Genomic DNA, 19,242 nt, shown 5'->3' on the forward strand with positions numbered 1-19,242 from the left:
TGTAGGATCTCCAGTCCATGCCTGCTGGAGGTTTTCCTCTATAGAAACTGTGGAGTAGGATTTCCAGTCCATGCTGCTGGATGTTCTCCTCTATATAAACGGTGGAGGACGATCTCCTGCCCACTCGTGCTGGAGGTTTTCCTCTATAGAATCTGTGGTTTAGTATTTCCAGTCCATGCGTGTTGGAGGTTTTCAACTGTAGAAACTGTGGTGTAGGATTTCCAGTCCATGCCTGCTGGAGGTTTTCCTCTATAGAAACTGTTGTGTATGATCTCCAGTCTCTGTGTGTTGTAGGTTTTCCTCTATAGAAACTGTTGTGTTGGATTTCCAGTCCATGCATGCTGGAGGTTTTCTTCTATAGAAACTGTTGTGAGGATCTCCAGTCTCTGTGTGTTGTAGGTTTTCCTCTATAGAAACTGTTGTGTTGGATTTCCTGTCCATGCATGCTGGAGGTTTTCCTCTACGGAAATTTGGTGTAGGATCTCCAGTCCATGCCTGCTGGAGCTTTTCAAATATAGAAACTGTGGTGTAGGATCTACAGTACATGCTTGTTGGATGTTTTCCTCTATAGAAACTGTGGTGGAGGATCTCCAGTCCACTCATGCTGGAGACATTCCTCTATAGAAACTGTGTTGTAGGATTTCCAGTCGATGCGTGCTGGAGGTTTTCCTCTATAGAAACTGTGGTGGACGATCTTCTGTCCATGCGTGCTGGAGGTTTTCCTCTGTAGAAACTGAGGTGTTGGATTTCCAGTCAATGCGTGCTGGTAGATTCCTCTTTGGAAACTGCGGTGTAGGATCTCCAGTCCATGCATGCTGGAGGTTTTCCTCTACAGAAACTGTGGTGTAGGATCTCCAGACCGTGCATGCTGGAGGATTCCTCTATAGAATCTGTAGTGTATGATTTCCAGTCCATGCCTGCTGGAGGTTTTCCTTTATAGAAACTGTCGTGTAGGATCTTCAGTCCATGCGTGCTGGACGTTTTCCTCTATAGAAGCTGTGGTGTAGCATCTGCAATCAATTCGTGGTGTAGATTTTCTTCTATAGAAACTGTGGTGTGGGATCTCCAGTCCATGGGTGTTGTAGGATTTCCTCTATAGAAACTGCGGTGTAGTATCTCCAGTCCATGTGTGCTGGAGATTTCCTCTATAGAATCTGTGGTGTAGTAACTCCAGTCAGTGCGTGATGCAGGATTCCTCTATAGAATTGGTGGTGCAGGATCTCCAGTTCGTGCGTGCTGGAGGTTTTCCTCTGTAGAAGCTGTGGTGTAGGATCTGCAATCCATTCGTGCAGGAGGTTTTCCTCTATAGAAACTGTTGTGTAGCATCTCCAGTCTATGCATGTTGCAGCATTTCCTCTATAGAAACTGTGGTGTCGGATCTCCAGTCTATGCGTTCTGGAAGCTTTCCTCTATAGAGACTGTGTTGTAGTATTTCTAGTCCATGCTTGCTGGAGATTTTCTATAGAAACTGTGGTGTAGAATCTCCAGTCCATGCGTGCTGGAGGTTTTGCTCTATAGAATCTGTGGTTTAGGATCTCCAGTCCATGCTTATTGGAGGTCTTCCTCTATAGAAACTGTCGTGTAGGATCTCCAGTCCATGCCTGCTGGAGGTTTTCTTCTGTAGAAGCTGTAGTGTAGGATCTCCAGTCCATGCGTTGTTGGAGGTTTTCCTCTTTAGATACTGTGGTGTAGGATCTCCAGTCCGTGCGTTCTGCTGGATTCATCTATTGTAACTGTGGTGTAGGATCTCCAGTCCATGCCGGCTGGAGGTTTTCCACTATGGAAACTGTGGTGTAGTTTCTCCCCTCCATGCTTGTTGGATGTTTTCCTCGATTGAAATTGTGATGTGGGATCTCCAGTCCATACGTGTTGTAGGTTTTCCTTTATAGAAACTGTGGTGCAGGATCTGCAGTCCATGCGTGCTGGAGGTTTTCCTCTGTAGAAGCTGTGGTGTAGGAACTCCAGTCCATGCGTGATGCAGGATTCCTCTATAGAATCTGTGGTGTAGGATCTGCAATCCATTCGTGCAGGAGGTTTTCGTCTTTAGAAACTGTGTTCTAGGATCACCAGTCCATGTGTGTTGTAGGTTTTCCTCTATAGAAACTGTTGTGTAGCGTCTCCAGTCTATGCATGTTGTAGGTTTTCCTCTATAGAAACTGTTGTGTTGGATTTCCAGTCCATGCATGCTGGAGGTTTTCCTCTATGGAAATGTGGTGTAGGATCTCCAGTCTATGCGTTCTGGAGTCTTTCCTCTATAGAAACTGTGTTGTAGGATTTCCAGTCCATGCTTGTTGGAGGTTTTCCTCTATAGAAACTATGTGGCAGGATCTCCAGCCCATGTGCACTGGAGGTTTTCGTCTGTAGAAACTGTGGTGTAGGATCTTCAGTCCATGCGTGTTGTAGGTTTTCCTCTATAGAAACTGTTGTGTAGGATCTCCTGTCCATGCATGCTGGAGGTTTTCCTCTGTGGAAACTGTGGTGTAGGCTGGAGCTTTTCCACTATAGAAATTGTGGTGTAGGATCTCCAGTCTCTGCGTTCTGGAGGCTTTCCTCTATAAAAACTGTGTTGTAGGATTTCCAGTCCATGCGTGTTGTAGGTTTCCCTCTGTAGAAACTGTGGTGTAGGATCCCAGCCCATGTGTGCTGGAGGTTGTCCTCTATAGAAACTGTGGTGTACGATCTCCAGTCCATGCTTGTTGCAGGTTTTCCTCAATAGAAACTGTGGTGTAGGATCTCCAGTCCATGCGTGCTGGATGTTTTCCTCTATAGAAACTGTGATGTACGATCTCCAGTCCATGCTTGTTGGAGGTTCTCCTCTATAGAAACTGTGGTATAGTATCTGCAGTCCATGAGTGCTGGAGATTTTCTTTTCTAGAAACTGTGGTGTAGGATCTCCAGTCAATGCTTGTTGGAGGTTTTCTTCTATAGAAGCTGTAGTGTAGGATCTCCAGTCCATGCGCTGTTGGAGGATTTCCTCTTTAGATACTGTGGTGTAGGATCTCCAGTCCGTGCGTTCTGCTGGATTCATCTATTGTAACTGTGGTGTAGGATCTCCAGTCCATGCCGGCTGGAGGTTTTCCACTATGGAAACTGTGGTGTAGTTTCTCCCCTCCATGCTTGTTGGATGTTTTCCTCGATTGAAATTGTGATGTAGGATCTCCAGTCCATACGTGTTGTAGGTTTTCCTTTATAGAAACTGTGGTGCAGGATCTCCAGTCCATGCGTCCTGGAGGTTTTCCTCTATAGACTCTGTGTTTTAGGATCTCCAGTCCATGCTTGTTGCAGGTTTTCCTCAATAGAAACTGTGGTGTAGGATCTCCAGTCCATGCGTGCTGGATGTTTTCCTCTATAGAAACTGTGATGTACTATCTCCAGTCCATGCTTGTTGGAGGTTCTCCTCTATAGAAACTGTGGTGTTGGATCTCCAGTCCATGCCTGCTGGAGGTTTTCCTCTATAGAAACTGTTGTGTAGGATCTCCAGTCTCTGAGTGTTGTAGGTTTTCCTCTATAGAAACTGTTGTGTTGGATTTCCAGTCCATGCATGCTGGAGGTTTTCCTCTATAGAAACTGTTGTGAGGATCTCCAGTCTCTGTGTGTTGTAGGTTTTCCTCTATAGAAACTTTTGTGTTGGATTTCCTGTCCATGCATGCTGGAGGATTTCCTCTACGGAAATGTGGTGTAGGATCTCCAGTCCATGCCTGCTGGAGCTTTTCAAATATAGAAACTGTGGTGTAGGATCTACAGTCTATGCTTGTTGGATGCTTTCCTCTATAGAAACTGTGGTGGAGGATCTACAGTCCACTCATGCTGGAGATATTCCTCTATAGAAACTGTGTTGTAGGATTTCCAGTCGATGCGTGCTGGAGGTTTTCCTCTATAGAAACTGTGGTGGACGATCTTCGGTCCATGCGTGCTGGAGATTTTCCTCTGTAGAAACTGAGGTGTTGGATTTCCAGTCCATGCATGCTGGAGGATTTCCTCTACAGAAACTGTGGTGTAGGATCTCCAGTCCGTGCGTGCTGGAGGATTCCTCTATAGAATCTGTGGTGTAGGATTTCCAGTCCATGCCTGCTGGAGGTTTTCCTTTATAGAAACTGTCGTGTAGGATCTCCAGTCCATGCGTGCTGGACGTTTTCCTCTATAGAAGCTGTGGTGTAGCATCTGCAATCAATTCATGGTGTAGATTTTCTTCTATAGAAACTATGGTGTGGGATCTCCAGTCCATGGGTGTTGTAGGTTTTCCTCTATAGAAACTGTGGTGTAGTATCTCCAGTCCATGTGTGCTGGAGATTTCCTCTATAGAATCTGTGGTGTAGTAACTCCAGTCCGTGTGTGATGCAGGATTCCTCTATAGAATTGGTGGTGCAGGATCTCCAGTTCATGCGTGCTGGATGTTTTCCTCTGTAGAAGCTGTGGTGTAGAATCTGCAATCCATTCGTGCAGGAGGTTTTCCTCTTTAGAAACTGTGTTGCAGGATCTCCAGTCCATGCATGCTGGAGGTTTCCCTCTATAGAAACTGTTGTGTAGCATCTCCAGTCTATGCATGTTGTAGCATTTCCTCTATAGAAACTGTGGTGTCGGATCTCCAGTCTATGCGTTCTGGAAGCTTTCCTCTATAGAAACTGTGTTGTAGTATTTCCAGTCCATGCTTGCTGGAGATTTTCTATAGAAACTGTGGTGTAGGATCTCCAGTCCATGCGTGCTGGAGGTATTCCTCTATAGAATCTGTGGTTTAGGATCTCCAGTCCATGCTTATTGGAGGTCTTCCTCTCTAGAAACTGTCGTGTAGGATCTCCAGTCCATGCCTGCTGGAGGTTTTCCTCTATAGAAACTGTGGAGTAGGATTTCCAGTCCATACTGCTGGATGTTTTCCTCTATATAAACTGTGGTGGACGATCTCCTGTCGACGCGTGATGGAGGTTTTCCTCTATAGAATCTCTGGTTTAGTATCTCCAGTCCATGCGTGTTGGAGGTTTTCCTCTATAGAAACTGTGGTGTTGGATCTCCAGTCCATGCCTGCTGGAGGTTTTCCTCTATAGAAACTGTTGTGTAGGATCTCCAGTCTCTGTGTGTTGTAGGTTTTCCTCTATAGAAACTGTTGTGTTGGATTTCCAGTCCATGCATGCTGGAGGTTTTCCTCTATAGAAACTGTTGTGAGGATCTCCAGTCTCTGTGTGTTGTAGGTTTTCCTCTATAGAAACTTTTGTGTTGGATTTCCTGTCCATGCATGCTGGAGGTTTTCCTCTACGGAAATGTGATGTAGGATCTCCAGTCCATGCCTGCTGGAGCTTTTCAAATATAGAAACTGTGGTGTAGGATCTACAGTCCATGCTTGTTGGATGCTTTCCTCTATAGAAACTGTGGTGGAGGATCTCCAGTCCACTCATGCTGGAGATATTCCTCTATAGAAACTGTGTTGTAGGATTTCCAGTCGATGCGTGCTGGAGGTTTTCCTCTATAGAAACTGTGGTGGACGATCTTCGGTCCATGCGTGCTGGAGATTTTCCTCTGTAGAAACTGAGGTGTTGGATTTCCAGTCCATGCATGCTGGAGGTTTTCCTCTACAGAAACTGTGGTGTAGGATCTCCAGTCCGTGCGTGCTGGAGGATTCCTCTATAGAATCTGTGGTGTAGGATGTCCAGTCCATGCCTGCTGGAGGTTTTCCTTTATAGAAACTGTCGTGTAGGATCTCCAGTCCATGCGTGCTGGACGTTTTCCTCTATAGAAGCTGTGGTGTAGCATCTGCAATCAATTCGTGGTGTAGATTTTCTTCTATAGAAACTGTGGTGTGGGATCTCCAGTCCATGGGTGTTGTAGGTTTTCCTCTATAGAAACTGTGGTGTAGTATCTCCAGTCCATGTGTGCTGGAGATTTCCTCTATAGAATCTGTGGTGTAGTAACTCCAGTCCGTGCGTGATGCAGGATTCCTCTATAGAATTGGTGGTGCAGGATCTCCAGTTCATGCGTGCTGGATGTTTTCCTCTGTAGAAGCTGTGGTGTAGAATCTGCAATCCATTCGTGCAGGAGGTTTTCCTCTTTAGAAACTGTGTTGCAGGATCTCCAGTCCATGCATGCTGGAGGTTTCCCTCTATAGAAACTGTTGTGTAGCATCTCCAGTCTATGCATGTTGTAGCATTTCCTCTATAGAAACTGTGGTGTCGGATCTCCAGTCTATGCGTTCTGGAAGCTTTCCTCTATAGAAACTGTGTTGTAGTATTTCCAGTCCATGCTTGCTGGAGATTTTCTATAGAAACTGTGGTGTAGGATCTCCAGTCCATGCGTGCTGGAGGTTTTCCTCTATAGAATCTGTGGTTTAGGATCTCCAGTCCATGCTTATTGGAGGTCTTCCTCTCTAGAAACTGTCGTGTAGGATCTCCAGTCCATGCCTGCTGGAGGTTTTCCTCTATAGAAACTGTGGAGTAGGATTTCCAGTCCATACTGCTGGATGTTTTCCTCTATATAAACTGTGGTGGACGATCTCCTGTCGACGCGTGATGGAGGTTTTCCTCTATAGAATCTCTTGTTTAGTATCTCCAGTCCATGCGTGCTGGAGGTTTTCCTCTATAGAAACTGTGGTGTTGGATCTCCAGTCCATGCCTGCTGGAGCTTTTCAAATATAGAAACTGTGGTGTAGGATCTACAGTCCATGCTTGTTGGATGCTTTCCTCTATAGAAACTGTGGTGGAGGATCTCCAGTCCACTCATGCTGGAGATATTCCTCTATAGAAACTGTGTTGTAGGATTTCCAGTCGATGCGTGCTGGAGGTTTTCCTCTATAGAAACTGTGGTGGACGATCTTCGGTCCATGCGTGCTGGAGATTTTCCTCTGTAGAAACTGAGGTGTTGGATTTCCAGTCCATGCATGCTGGAGGTTTTCCTCTACAGAAACTGTGGTGTAGGATCTCCAGTCCGTGCGTGCTGGAGGATTCCTCTATAGAATCTGTGGTGTAGGATGTCCAGTCCATGCCTGCTGGAGGTTTTCCTTTATAGAAACTGTCGTGTAGGATCTCCAGTCCATGCGTGCTGGACGTTTTCCTCTATAGAAGCTGTGGTGTAGCATCTGCAATCAATTCGTGGTGTAGATTTTCTTCTATAGAAACTGTGGTGTGGGATCTCCAGTCCATGGGTGTTGTAGGTTTTCCTCTATAGAAACTGTGGTGTAGTATCTCCAGTCCATGTGTGCTGGAGATTTCCTCTATAGAATCTGTGGTGTAGTAACTCCAGTCCGTGCGTGATGCAGGATTCCTCTATAGAATTGGTGGTGCAGGATCTCCAGTTCATGCGTGCTGGATGTTTTCCTCTGTAGAAGCTGTGGTGTAGAATCTGCAATCCATTCGTGCAGGAGGTTTTCCTCTTTAGAAACTGTGTTGCAGGATCTCCAGTCCATGCATGCTGGAGGTTTCCCTCTATAGAAACTGTTGTGTAGCATCTCCAGTCTATGCATGTTGTAGCATTTCCTCTATAGAAACTGTGGTGTCGGATCTCCAGTCTATGCGTTCTGGAAGCTTTCCTCTATAGAAACTGTGTTGTAGTATTTCCAGTCCATGCTTGCTGGAGATTTTCTATAGAAACTGTGGTGTAGGATCTCCAGTCCATGCGTGCTGGAGGTTTTCCTCTATAGAATCTGTGGTTTAGGATCTCCAGTCCATGCTTATTGGAGGTCTTCCTCTCTAGAAACTGTCGTGTAGGATCTCCAGTCCATGCCTGCTGGAGCTTTTCAAATATAGAAACTGTGGTGTAGGATCTACAGTCCATGCTTGTTGGATGCTTTCCTCTATAGAAACTGTGGTGGAGGATCTCCAGTCCACTCATGCTGGAGATATTCCTCTATAGAAACTGTGTTGTAGGATTTCCAGTCGATGCGTGCTGGAGGTTTTCCTCTATAGAAACTGTGGTGGACGATCTTCGGTCCATGCGTGCTGGAGATTTTCCTCTGTAGAAACTGAGGTGTTGGATTTCCAGTACATGCATGCTGGAGGTTTTCCTCTACAGAAACTGTGGTGTACGATCTCCAGTCCGTGCGTGCTGGAGGATTCCTCTATAGAATCTGTGGTGTAGGATTTCCAGTCCATGCATGCTGGAGGTTTTCCTTTATAGAAACTGTCGTGTAGGATCTCCAGTCCATGCGTGCTGGACGTTTTCCTCTATAGAAGCTGTGGTGTAGGATCTGCAATCAATTTGTGCTGTAGGTTTTCTTCTATAGAATCTGTGGTGTGGGATCTCCAGTCCATGGGTGTTGTAGGTTTTCCTCTATCGAAACTGTGGTGTAGTATCTCCAGTCCATGCGTGATGAGGGATTCCTCTATAGAATCTGTGCTGCAGGATCTGCAGTCCATGCGTGCTGGAGGTTTTCCTCTGTAGAAGCTGTGGTGTAGGAACTCCAGTCCATGCATGATGCAGGATTCCTCTATAGAATCTGTGATGTAGGATCTGCAATCCATTCGTGCAGGAGGTTTTCGTCTATAGAAACTGTGTTCTAGGATCACCAGTCCATGCGTGTTGTAGGTTTTCCTCTATAGAAACTGCGGTGTAGTATCTCCAGTCCATGTGTGCTGGAGATTTCCTCTATAGAATCTGTGGTGTAGTAACTCCAGTCCGTGCGTGATGCAGGATTCCTCTATAGAATTGGTGGTGCAGGATTTCCAGTTCATGCGTGCTGGAGGTTTTCCTCTGTAGAAGCTGTGGTGTTGGATCTGCAATCCATTCGTGCAGGAGGTTTTCCTCTATAGAAACTGTTGTGTAGCATCTCCAGTCTATGCATGTTGTAGCATTTCCTCTATAGAAACTGTGGTGTCGGATCTCCAGTCTATGCGTTCTGGAAGCTTTCCTCTATAGAAACTGTGTTGTAGTATTTCTAGTCCATGCTTGCTGGAGATTTTCTATAGAAACTGTGGTGTAGAATCTCCAGTCCATGCGTGCTGGAGGTTTTGCTCTATAGAATCTGTGGTTTAGGATCTCCAGTCCATGCTTATTGGAGGTCTTCCTCTATAGAAACTGTCGTGTAGGATCTCCAGTCCATGCCTGCTGGAGGTTTTCTTCTGTAGAAGCTGTAGTGTAGGATCTCCAGTCCATGCATTGTTGAAGGTTTTCCTCTTTAGATACTGTGATGTAGGATCTCCAGTCCATACGTGTTGTAGGTTTTCCTTTATAGAAACTGTGGTGCAGGATCTGCAGTCCATGCGTGCTGGAGGTTTTCCTCTGTAGAAGCTGTGGTGTAGGAACTCCAGTCCATGCGTGATGCAGGATTCCTCTATAGAATCTGTGGTGTAGGATCTGCAATCCATTCGTGCAGGAGGTTTTCATCTATAGAAACTGTGTTCTAGGATCACCAGTCAATGCGTTTTGTAGGTTTTCCTCTATAGAAACTGTTGTGTAGCATCTCCAGTCTATGCATGTTGTAGGTTTTCCTCTATAGAAACTGTTGTGTTGGATTTCCAGTCCATGCATGCTGGAGGTTTTCCTCTATGGAAATGTGGTGTAGGATCTCCAGTCCATGCCTGCTGGAGCTTTTCCACTGTAGAAACTGTGGTGTAGAATCTCCAGTCTATGCGTTCTGGAGTCTTTCCTCTATAGAAACTATGTGGCAGGATCTCCAGCACATGTGCACTGGAGGTTTTCGTCTGTAGAAACTGTGGTGTAGGCTGGAGCTTTTCCACTATAGAAATTGTGGTGTAGGATCTCCAGTCTCTGCGTTCTGGAGGCTTTCCTCTATAAAAACTGTGTTGTAGGATTTCCAGTCCATGCGTGTTGTAGTTTTCCCTCTGTAGAAACTGTGGTGTAGGATCCCAGCCCATGTGTGCTGGAGGTTGTCCTCTATAGAAACTGTGGTGTACGATCTCCAGTCCATGCTTGTTGCAGGTTTTCCTCAATAGAAACTGTGGTGTAGGATCTCCAGTCCATGCGTGCTGGATGTTTTCCTCTATAGAAACTGTGATGTACGATCTCCAGTCCATGCTTGTTGGAGGTTCTCCTCTATAGAAACTGTGGTATAGTATCTGCAGTCCATGAGTGCTGGAGATTTTCTTTTCTAGAAACTGTGGTGTAGGATCTCCAGTCAATGCTTGTTGGAGGTTTTCTTCTATAGAAGCTGTATTGTAGGATCTCCAGTCCATGCGCTGTTGGAGGTTTTCCTCTTTAGATACTGTGGTGTAGGATCTCCAGTCCGTGCGTTCTGCTGGATTCATCTATTGTAACTGTGGTGTAGGATCTCCAGTCCATGCCGGCTGGAGGTTTTCCACTATGGAAACTGTGGTGTAGTTTCTCCCCTCCATGCTTGTTGGATGTTTTCCTCGATTGAAATTGTGATGTAGGATCTCCAGTCCATACGTGTTGTAGGTTTTCCTTTATAGAAACTGTGGTGTAGGATCTCCAGTCCATGCGTCCTGGAGGTTTTCCTCTATAGACTCTGTGTTTTAGGATCTCCAGTCCATGCTTGTTGCAGGTTTTCCTCAATAGAAACTGTGATGTACGATCTCCAGTCCATGCTTGTTGGAGGTTCTCCTCTATAGAAACTGTGGTATAGTATCTGCAGTCCATGAGTGCTGGAGATTTTCTTTTCTAGAAACTGTGGTGTAGGATCTCCAGTCAATGCTTGTTGGAGGTTTTCTTCTATAGAAGCTGTAGTGTAGGATCTCCAGTCCATGCGTTGTTGGAGGTTTTCCTCTTTAGATACTGTGCTGTAGGATCTCCAGTCCGTGCGTTCTGCTGGATTCATCTATTGAAACTGTGGTGTAGGATCTCCAGTCCATGCCGGCTGGAGGTTTTCCACTATGGAAACTGTGGTGTAGTTTCTCCCCTCCATGCTTGTTGGATGTTTTCCTGATTGAAATTGTGATTTAGGATCTCCAGTCCATACGTGTTGTAGGTTTTCCTTTATAGAAACTGTGGTGTAGGATCTCCAGTCCATGCGTCCTGGAGGTTTTCCTCTCTAGAAACTTTGGTGTAGGATCTCCAGCCAATGCTTGTTGGAGGTTTTCTTCTATAGAATCTGTGGTGTAGAATCTCCAGTCGATGCGTGCTGTAGGTTTTCCTCCACAGAAACTGTGGTGTAGGATCTCCAGTCCATGCGTGCTGGAGGTTTTCCTCTATAGAAACTGCGATGTACGATCTCCAGTCCATTCTTGTTTGACGTTTTCCTCTCTAGAAACTGTGGTATAGTATCTCCAGTCCATGCATGCTGGAGGTTTTCCTCTATAGAAACTGTGGTGTAGGATCTCCAGTCTCTGCGTCTTGTAGGTTTTCCTCTATAGAAACTGTTGTGTTGGATTTCCTGTCCATGCCTGCTGGAGGTTTTCCCCTATGGAAACTGTGGTGTAGGATCTCCAGTCCAAGCATGCTGGAGGTTTTCCTCTATGGAAACTGTGGTGTAGGATCTCCAGTCCATGCCTGCTGGAGGTTTTCCACTATGGAAACTGTGGTGTAGTATCTCCCCTCCATGCTTGTTGGAGGTTTTCCTCTATAGAAACTGTGGTGTAGGAACTCCAGTCCTTGCGTGCTGGAGGTTTTCCTCTATAGAAACTGAGGTGTTGGATATCCATTCAATGCGTGCTGGAGGGTTACTCTATGGAAACTGTGGTGTAGGATCTTCAGTCCATGCTTGTTGGAGGTTTTCCTCTATAGTATCTGTGGTGGAGGATCTCCAGTCCGTGCTGCTGGATGTTTTCCTCTATATAAACTGTGGTGGATGATCTCCTGTCCACGCGTGCTGGAGGTTTTCCTCTATAGAAACTGTGGTATAGTATCTGCAGTCCATGAATGCTGGAGATTTTCCTCTCCAGAAACTGTGGTGTAGGATCTCCAGTCCATGTATGCAGGAGGTTTTCCTTTATAGAAACTGTGGTGGACGATCTTCGGTCCATGCGTGCTGGAGGTTTTCCTTTATAGAAACTGTGGTGTAGGATCTCCAGTCCATGCGTGCTGGACGTTTTCCTCTATAGAAGCTGTGGTGTAGGATCTGCAATCAATTCGTGCTGTAGGTTTTCTTCTATAGAAACTGTGGTGTGGGATCTCCAGTCCATGGGTGTTGTAGGTTTTCCTCTATCGAAACTGTGGTGTAGTATCTCCAGTCCATGCGTGATGCAGGATTCCTCTATAGAATCTGTGGTGCAGGATCTGCAGTCCATGCGTGCTGGAGGTTTTCCTCTGTAGAAGCTGTGGTGTAGGAACTCCAGTCCATGCGTGATGCAGGATTCCTCTATAGAATCTGTGGTGTAGGATCTGCAATCCATTCGTGCAGGAGGTTTTCCTCTATAGAAACTGTGGTGTAGTATCTGCAGTCCATGAGTGCTGGAGATTTTCCTCTCTAGAAACTGTGGTGTAGGATCTCCAGTCCGTGCGTGATGGAGGATTCCTCTATAGAAAGTGTGGTCTAGGTTCTCTATTCCATGCGTGTTGTAGGTTTTCCTCTATAGAAACTGTTGTGTAGCATCTCCAGTCTATGCATGTTGTAGGTTTTCCTCTATAGAAACTGTTGTATTGGATTTCCAGTCCATGCATGCTGGAGGTTTTCCTCTATGGAAATGTGGTGTAGGATGTCTAGTCCATGCCTGCTGGAGCTTTTCCACTGTAGAAACTGTGGTGTAGGTTCTCCAGTCTATGCGTTCTGGAGTCTTTCCTCTATAGAAACTGTGTTGTAGGATTTCCAGTCCATGCTTGTTGGAGGTTTTCCTCTATAAAAAATATGTGGCAGGATCTCCAGCCCATGTGCACTGGAGGTTTTCGTCTGTAGAAACTGTGGTGTAGGATCTCCAGTCCATGCGTGTTGTAGGTTTTCCTCTATAGAAACTGTTGTGTAGGATCTCCTGTCCATGCATGCTGGAGGTTTTCCTCTGTGGAAACTGTGGTGTAGGCTGGAGCTTTTCCACTATAGAAATTGTGGTGTAGGATCTCCAGTCTCTGCGTTCTGGAGGCTTTCCTCTATAAAAACTGTGTTGTAGGATTTCCAGTCCATGCGTGTTGTAGGTTTCCCTCTGTAGAAACTGTGGTGTAGGATCCCAGCCCATGTGTGCTGGAGGTTGTCCTCTATAGAAACTGTGGTGTACGATCTCCAGTCCATGCTTGTTGCAGGTTTTCCTCAATAGAAACTGTGGTGTAGGATCTCCAGTCCATGCGTGCTGTATGTTTTCCTCTATAGAAACTGTGTTGTAGGGTGTCCACTCCAAGCGTGCGGGAGGTTTTTCTCTATAGAACCTGTCGAGTAGGATCTCCAGTCCGTGTGTGCTGCAGGATTCCTCTTGAGAAACTGTGGTGTAGGATCTCCAGTACATGCCTGCTGGAGGTTTTCCTCTATAGAAACTGTGGTGTAGGATTTCCAGTCCATGCTGCTGGATGTTTTCCTGTATATAAACTGTGGTGGATGATCTCCTGTCCACGCGTGCTGGAGGTTTTCCTCTGTAGAAACTATGGTATAGTTTCTGCAGTCCATGACTGCTGGAGATTTTCCTCTCCAGAAACTGTGGTGTAGGATCTCCAGTCAATGCTTGTTGGAGGTTTTCTTCTACAGAAGCTGTGGTGTAGGATCTCTAGTCCATGCATTGTTGGAGCTTTTCCTCTTTAGATAAAGTGGTGTAGGATATGAAGTCCGTGCGTTCTGCTGGATTCATCTATCGAAATTGTGATGTAGGATCTCCAGTCCATGAGTGTTGTAGGTTTTCCTCCTATAGAAACTGTGTTGTAGGGTGCCCAGTCCAAGCGTGCTGGAGGTTTTCCTCTATAGAACCTGTCGAGTAGGATCTCCAGTCCGTGCGTGCTGCAGGATTCCTCTTGGGATACTGTGGTGTAGGATCACCAGTCCATGCCTGCTGGAAGTTTTCCACTATGGAAACTGTGGTGTAGGATCTCCCCTCCATGCTTGTTGGCTGTTTTCCTTGATTGAAATTGTGATGTAGGATCTCCAGTCCATGCGTGCTGGAGGTTTTCTTCTTTTGAAACTGTTGTGTAGGATCTACAGTCCATGCTTGTTGGAGGTTTTCCTCTATATAAACTGTGGTGTCATATCTCCAGTCCATGCGTACTGCAGGTTTTCCTCTATACAATCTGTGGTTTACGATCTCCAGTCCATGCTTATTGGAGGTTTTCCTCTATAGAATCTGTCGAGTAGGATCTCCAGTCCATGCCTGCTGGAGGTTTTCCTCTATAGAAACTGTGGTGTAGGATTTCCAGTCCATGCTGCTGGATCTTTTACTCTATATAAACTGTGGTGGACGATCTCCTGTCCACGCGTGCTGGAGGTTTTCCTCTATAGAATCTGTGGTTTAGTATCTCCAGTCCATGCCTGTTGGAGGTTTTCCTCTATAGAAACTGTGGTGTAGGATCTCCAGTCCATGCCTGCTGGAGGTTTTCCTCTATAGAAACTGTTGTGTAGCATCTCCACTCTCTGCGTGTTGTAGGATTTCCTCTATAGAAACAGTTGTGTTGGATTTCCTGTCCATGAATGCTGGAGGTTTTCCTCTACGCAAATGTGGTGTAGGATCTCCATTCCATGCCTCTTGGAGCTTTTCCCCTATAGAAACTGTGGTGTAGGATCTACAGTCCCTGCTTGTTGGAGGTTTTCCTCTATAGAAACTGTGGTGGAGGATCTCCAGTCCACTCATGCTGGACATATTCCTCTATAGAAACTGTGTTGTAGGATTTCCAGTCCATGCGTGCTGGAGGATTTGCTCTATAGAAACTGTGGTGGACGATCTCCAGTCCATGCGTGCCGGAGGTTTTCCTGTGTAGAAACTGTGGTGTGGGATCTCCAGTCCATGCGGGCTGGAGGTTTTCCTCTATGGAAACTGTGGTGTAGGATCTCCAGTCCATGCGTGCTGGAGGTTTTCCTCTATAGAAACTGTGATGTACGATCTCCAGTGCATGCTTGTTGGAGGTTTTCCTCTCTAGAAACTGTGGTATAGTATCTGCAGTCCATGAGTGCTGGAGATTTTCCTCTCTAGAAACTGCGGTGTAGGGTCTCCAGTCCGTGCATGATGCAGGATTCCTCTATAGAATCTGTGGTGTAGGATTTCCAGTCCATGCATGCTGGAGGTTTTCCTCTATGGAAATGTTCTGTAGGATCTCAAGTCCATGCGTGTTGTAGGTTTTCCTCAATACAAACTGTGGTGTAGGATCTCCAGTCCATGCGTGCTGGAGGTTTTCCTCTATAGAAACTGTGATGTACGATCTCCAGTGCATGCTTGTTGGAGGATTTTCCTCTCTAGAAACTGTGGTATAGTATCTGCAGTCCATGAGAGCTGGAGATTTTCCTCTCTAGAAACAGGGGTGTAGGGTCTCCAGTCCGTGCATGATGCAGGATTCCTCTATAGAATCTGTGGTGTAGGATTCCCAGTCCATGCATGCTGGAGGTTTTTCTCTATGGAAATGTTCTGTAGGATCTCCAGTCCATGCGTGTTGTAGGTTTTCCTCAATACAAACTGTGGTGTAGTATCCCCAGTCCATGCGTGCTGTAGGTTTTCCTCTATAGAATCTGTGCTTTAAGATCTCCAGTCCATGCTTATTGGAGGTTTACCTCTATAGAAACTGTGGTGAAGGATTTCCAGTCCATGCTGCTGCATGTTTTCCTCTATATAAACTGTGGTGGACGATCTCCTGTTCACGCGTGCTGGAGGTTTTCCTCTATAGAATCTGTTGTGTCGTATCTCCAGTCCATGCGTGTTGGAGGTATTCCTCTATAGAAACTGTGCTGTAGGATCTCCAGCACATGCCTTCTGGAGGTTTCCCTCTATAGAAACTTTTGTGTAGGATCTCCAGTCTATGCGTGTTGTAGGTTTTCCTCTATAGAAACTCTTGTGTAGGATCTCCAGTCTATGCGTTCTGGAGGCTTTCCTCTATAGAAACTGTGTTGCAGTATTTCCAGTCCATGCGTGCTGGAGATTTTCCTCTATAGAAACTGTGGTTTAGGATCTCCAGTCCATGCGTGCTGGAGGTTTTCTTCTTTTGAAACTGTGGTGTAGGATGTCCAGTCCATGCCTGCTGGAGCTTTTCCACTATAGAAACTGTGGTGTAGGATCTCCAGTTCTTGCGTGCTGGAGGTTTTCCTCTATAGAAACTGTTGTGTAGGATCTCCGGTCTCTGCGTGTTGTAGGTTTTCCTCTATAGAAACTGTTGTGTTGGATTTCCTGTCCATGCATGCTGGAGGTTTTCCTCTACGGAAATGTGGTGTAGGATCTCCAGTCTATGCGTTCTGGATGCTTTCCTCTATAGAAACTGTGTTGTAGGATTTCCAGTCCATGCGTGCTGGAGATTTTCCTCTATAGAAACAGTGGTGTAGGATCTCCAGTCCATGTGAGCTGGAGGTTTTCTTCTTTTGAAACTGTGGTGTAGGATCTACAGTCCATGCTTGTTAGATGTTTTCCTCTATAGAAACTGTGGTGGAGGATCTCCAGTCCACTCATGCTGGAGATATTCCTCTATAGAAACTGTGGTGTAGGATCTCCAGTCCATGCCTGCTGGAGGTTTTTCTCTATAGAAACTGTTGTGTAGGATCTCCAGTCTCTGCGTGTTGTAGGTTTTCCTCTATAGAAACTGTTGTGTTGGATTTCCTTTCCATGCATGCTGGAGGTTTTCCTCTATGGAAATGTGGTGTAGGATCTCCAGTCCATGCCTGCTGCAGCTTTTCCACTATAGAAACTGTGGTGTAGGATCTCCAGTCTATGCGTTCTGGAGGCTTTCCTCTATAGAAACTGTGTTGTAGGATCTCCAGTCCATGCGTGCTGGAGGTTTTCTTCTTTTGAAACTGTGGTGTAGGATCTACAGTCCATTCCTGTTGGATGTTTTCCTCTATAGAAACTGTGTTGGAGGATCTCCAGTCCACTCATGCTTGAGATATTCTTCTATAGAAACTGTGTTGTAGGATCTCCAGTCCATGTGTACTGGAGGTTTTCCTCTATGGAAACTGTGGTGTAGGATCTCCAGTCCAAGCGTGCTGGTGGTTTTCCTCTATAGAAACTGTGATGTACGATCTCCAGTCCATGCTTGTTGGAGGTTTTCCTCTATAGAAACTGTGGTATAGTATCTGCAATCCATGAGTGCTGGAGATTTTCCTCTCTAGAAACTGTGGTGTAGGATCTCCAGTCAATGCTTGTTGGAGGTTTACATCTATAAAAGCTGTAGTGTAGCGTCTCCAGTCCGTGCGTTCTGCTGGATTCATCTATTGAAACTGTGGGGTAGGATCTCCAGTCCATGCGTGCTGGAGGTTTTCCACTATGGAAACTGTGGTGTAGGATCTCCAATCCATGCATGCTGGAGGTTTTCCTCTATGGAAACTGTGGTGTAGGATCTCCAGTCCATGACGGCTGGAGGTTTTCCACTATGGAAACTGTGGTGTAGTATCTCCCCTCCATGCTTGTTGGATGTTTTCCTCGATTGAAATTTTGATGTAGGATCTCCAGTCCATGCGTGTTGTAGGTTTTCCTTTATAGAAACTGTGGTGTAGGATCTCCAGTACATGCGTGTTGGAGGTTTTCCTCTCTAGAAACTTTGGTGTAGGATCTCCCGCCAATGCTTGTTGGAGGTTTTCTTCTATAGAATCTGTGGTGTAGGATCTCTAGTCAATGCGTGCCGTAGGTTTTCCTGCACAGAAACTGTGGTGTACTATCACCAGTCGATGCTTTGTTGGAGGTTTTCCTCTTTAGATACTGTGGTGTAGGATCTCCAGTCCATGCATGCTGGAGGTTTTGTTCTATAGAAACTGTGGTGTAAGATTTCCAGTCCATGCTGCTGGATGTTTTCCTCTATATAAACAGTGGTGGACTATCTCCTGTCCACGTGTGCTGGAGGTTTTACTCTATAGAATCTGTGGTGTAGTATCTCCAGTCCATGCGTGCTGGATGTTTTCCTCTATAGAAACTGTGATGTACGATCTCCAGTCCATGCTTGTTGGAGGTTTTCCTCTATAGAAACTGTGGTATAGTATCTGCAATCCATGAGTGCTGGAGATTTTCCTCTCTAGAAACTGTGGTGTAGGATCTCCAGTCAATGCTTGTTGGAGGTTTACATCTATAGAAGCTGTAGTGTAGCGTCTCCAGTCCGTGCGTTCTGCTGGATTCATCTATTGAAACTGTGGGGTAGGATCTCCAGTCCATGCGTGCTGGAGGTTTTCCACTATGGAAACTGTGGTGTAGGATCTCCAATCCATGCATGCTGGAGGTTTTCCTCTATGGAAACTGTGGTGTAGGATCTCCAGTCCATGACGGCTGGAGGTATTCCACTATGGAAACTGTGGTGTAGTATCTCCCCTCCATGCTTGTTGGATGTTTTCCTCGATTGAAATTTTGATGTAGGATCTCCAGTCCATGCGTGTTGTAGGTTTTCCTTTATAGAAACTGTGGTGTAGGATCTCCAGTACATGCGTTTTGGAGGTTTTCCTCTCTAGAAACTTTGGTGTAGGATCTCCCGCCAATGCTTGTTGGAGGTTTTCTTCTATAGAATCTGTGGTGTAGGATCTCTAGTCAATGCGTGCCGTAGGTTTTCCTGCACAGAAACTGTGGTGTACTATCACCAGTCGATGCTTTGTTGGAGGTTTTCCTCTTTAGATACTGTGGTGTAGGATCTCCAGTCCATGCGTGCTGGAGGTTTTGCTCTATAGTAACTGTGATGTACGATCTCCTGTCCATGCTTGTTGGACGTTTTCCTCTCTAGAAACTGTGGTATAGTATCTCCAGTCCATGCATGCTGGAGGTTTTCCTCTATAGAATCTGTGGTTTAGGATCTCTAGTCCATGCGTGTTGGACATTTTCCTCTCTAGACACTGTGGTATAGTATTTCCAGTCCATGCATGCTGGAGGTTTTCCTCTATAGAATCTGTGGTTTAGTATCTCTTGTCCATGCGTGTTGGAAGTTTTCCTCTATAGAAACTGTGTTGCAGGATCTCCAGTGCATGCGTGTTGTAGGTTTTCCTGTATAGAAACTGTGGTGTAGGATCTCCAGTCCTTGCGTGCTGGAGGTTTTCCTCTATAGAAACTGAGGTGTTGGATATCCAATCAATGCGTGCTGGAGGATTACTCTATGGAAACTGTGGAGTAGGATCTCTACTCCATGCATTGTTGGAGGTTTTCCTCTTTAGATAAGGTGGTGTAGGATCTCCAGTCCATGCGTTCTGCTGGATTCATCTATCGAAATAGTGATGTAGTATCTCCAGTCCATGCGTGTTGTAGGTTTTCCTTTATAGAAACTGTGGTGTAGGATCTCCAGTCCATGCGTGCTGGTGGTTTTCCTCTATAGAAACTGTGTTGTAGGGTGTCCAGTCGA

This window comes from Hypanus sabinus, chromosome 8 (assembly GCF_030144855.1).
Source record: "Hypanus sabinus isolate sHypSab1 chromosome 8, sHypSab1.hap1, whole genome shotgun sequence".
Classification (NCBI taxonomy): domain Eukaryota; kingdom Metazoa; phylum Chordata; class Chondrichthyes; order Myliobatiformes; family Dasyatidae; genus Hypanus; species Hypanus sabinus.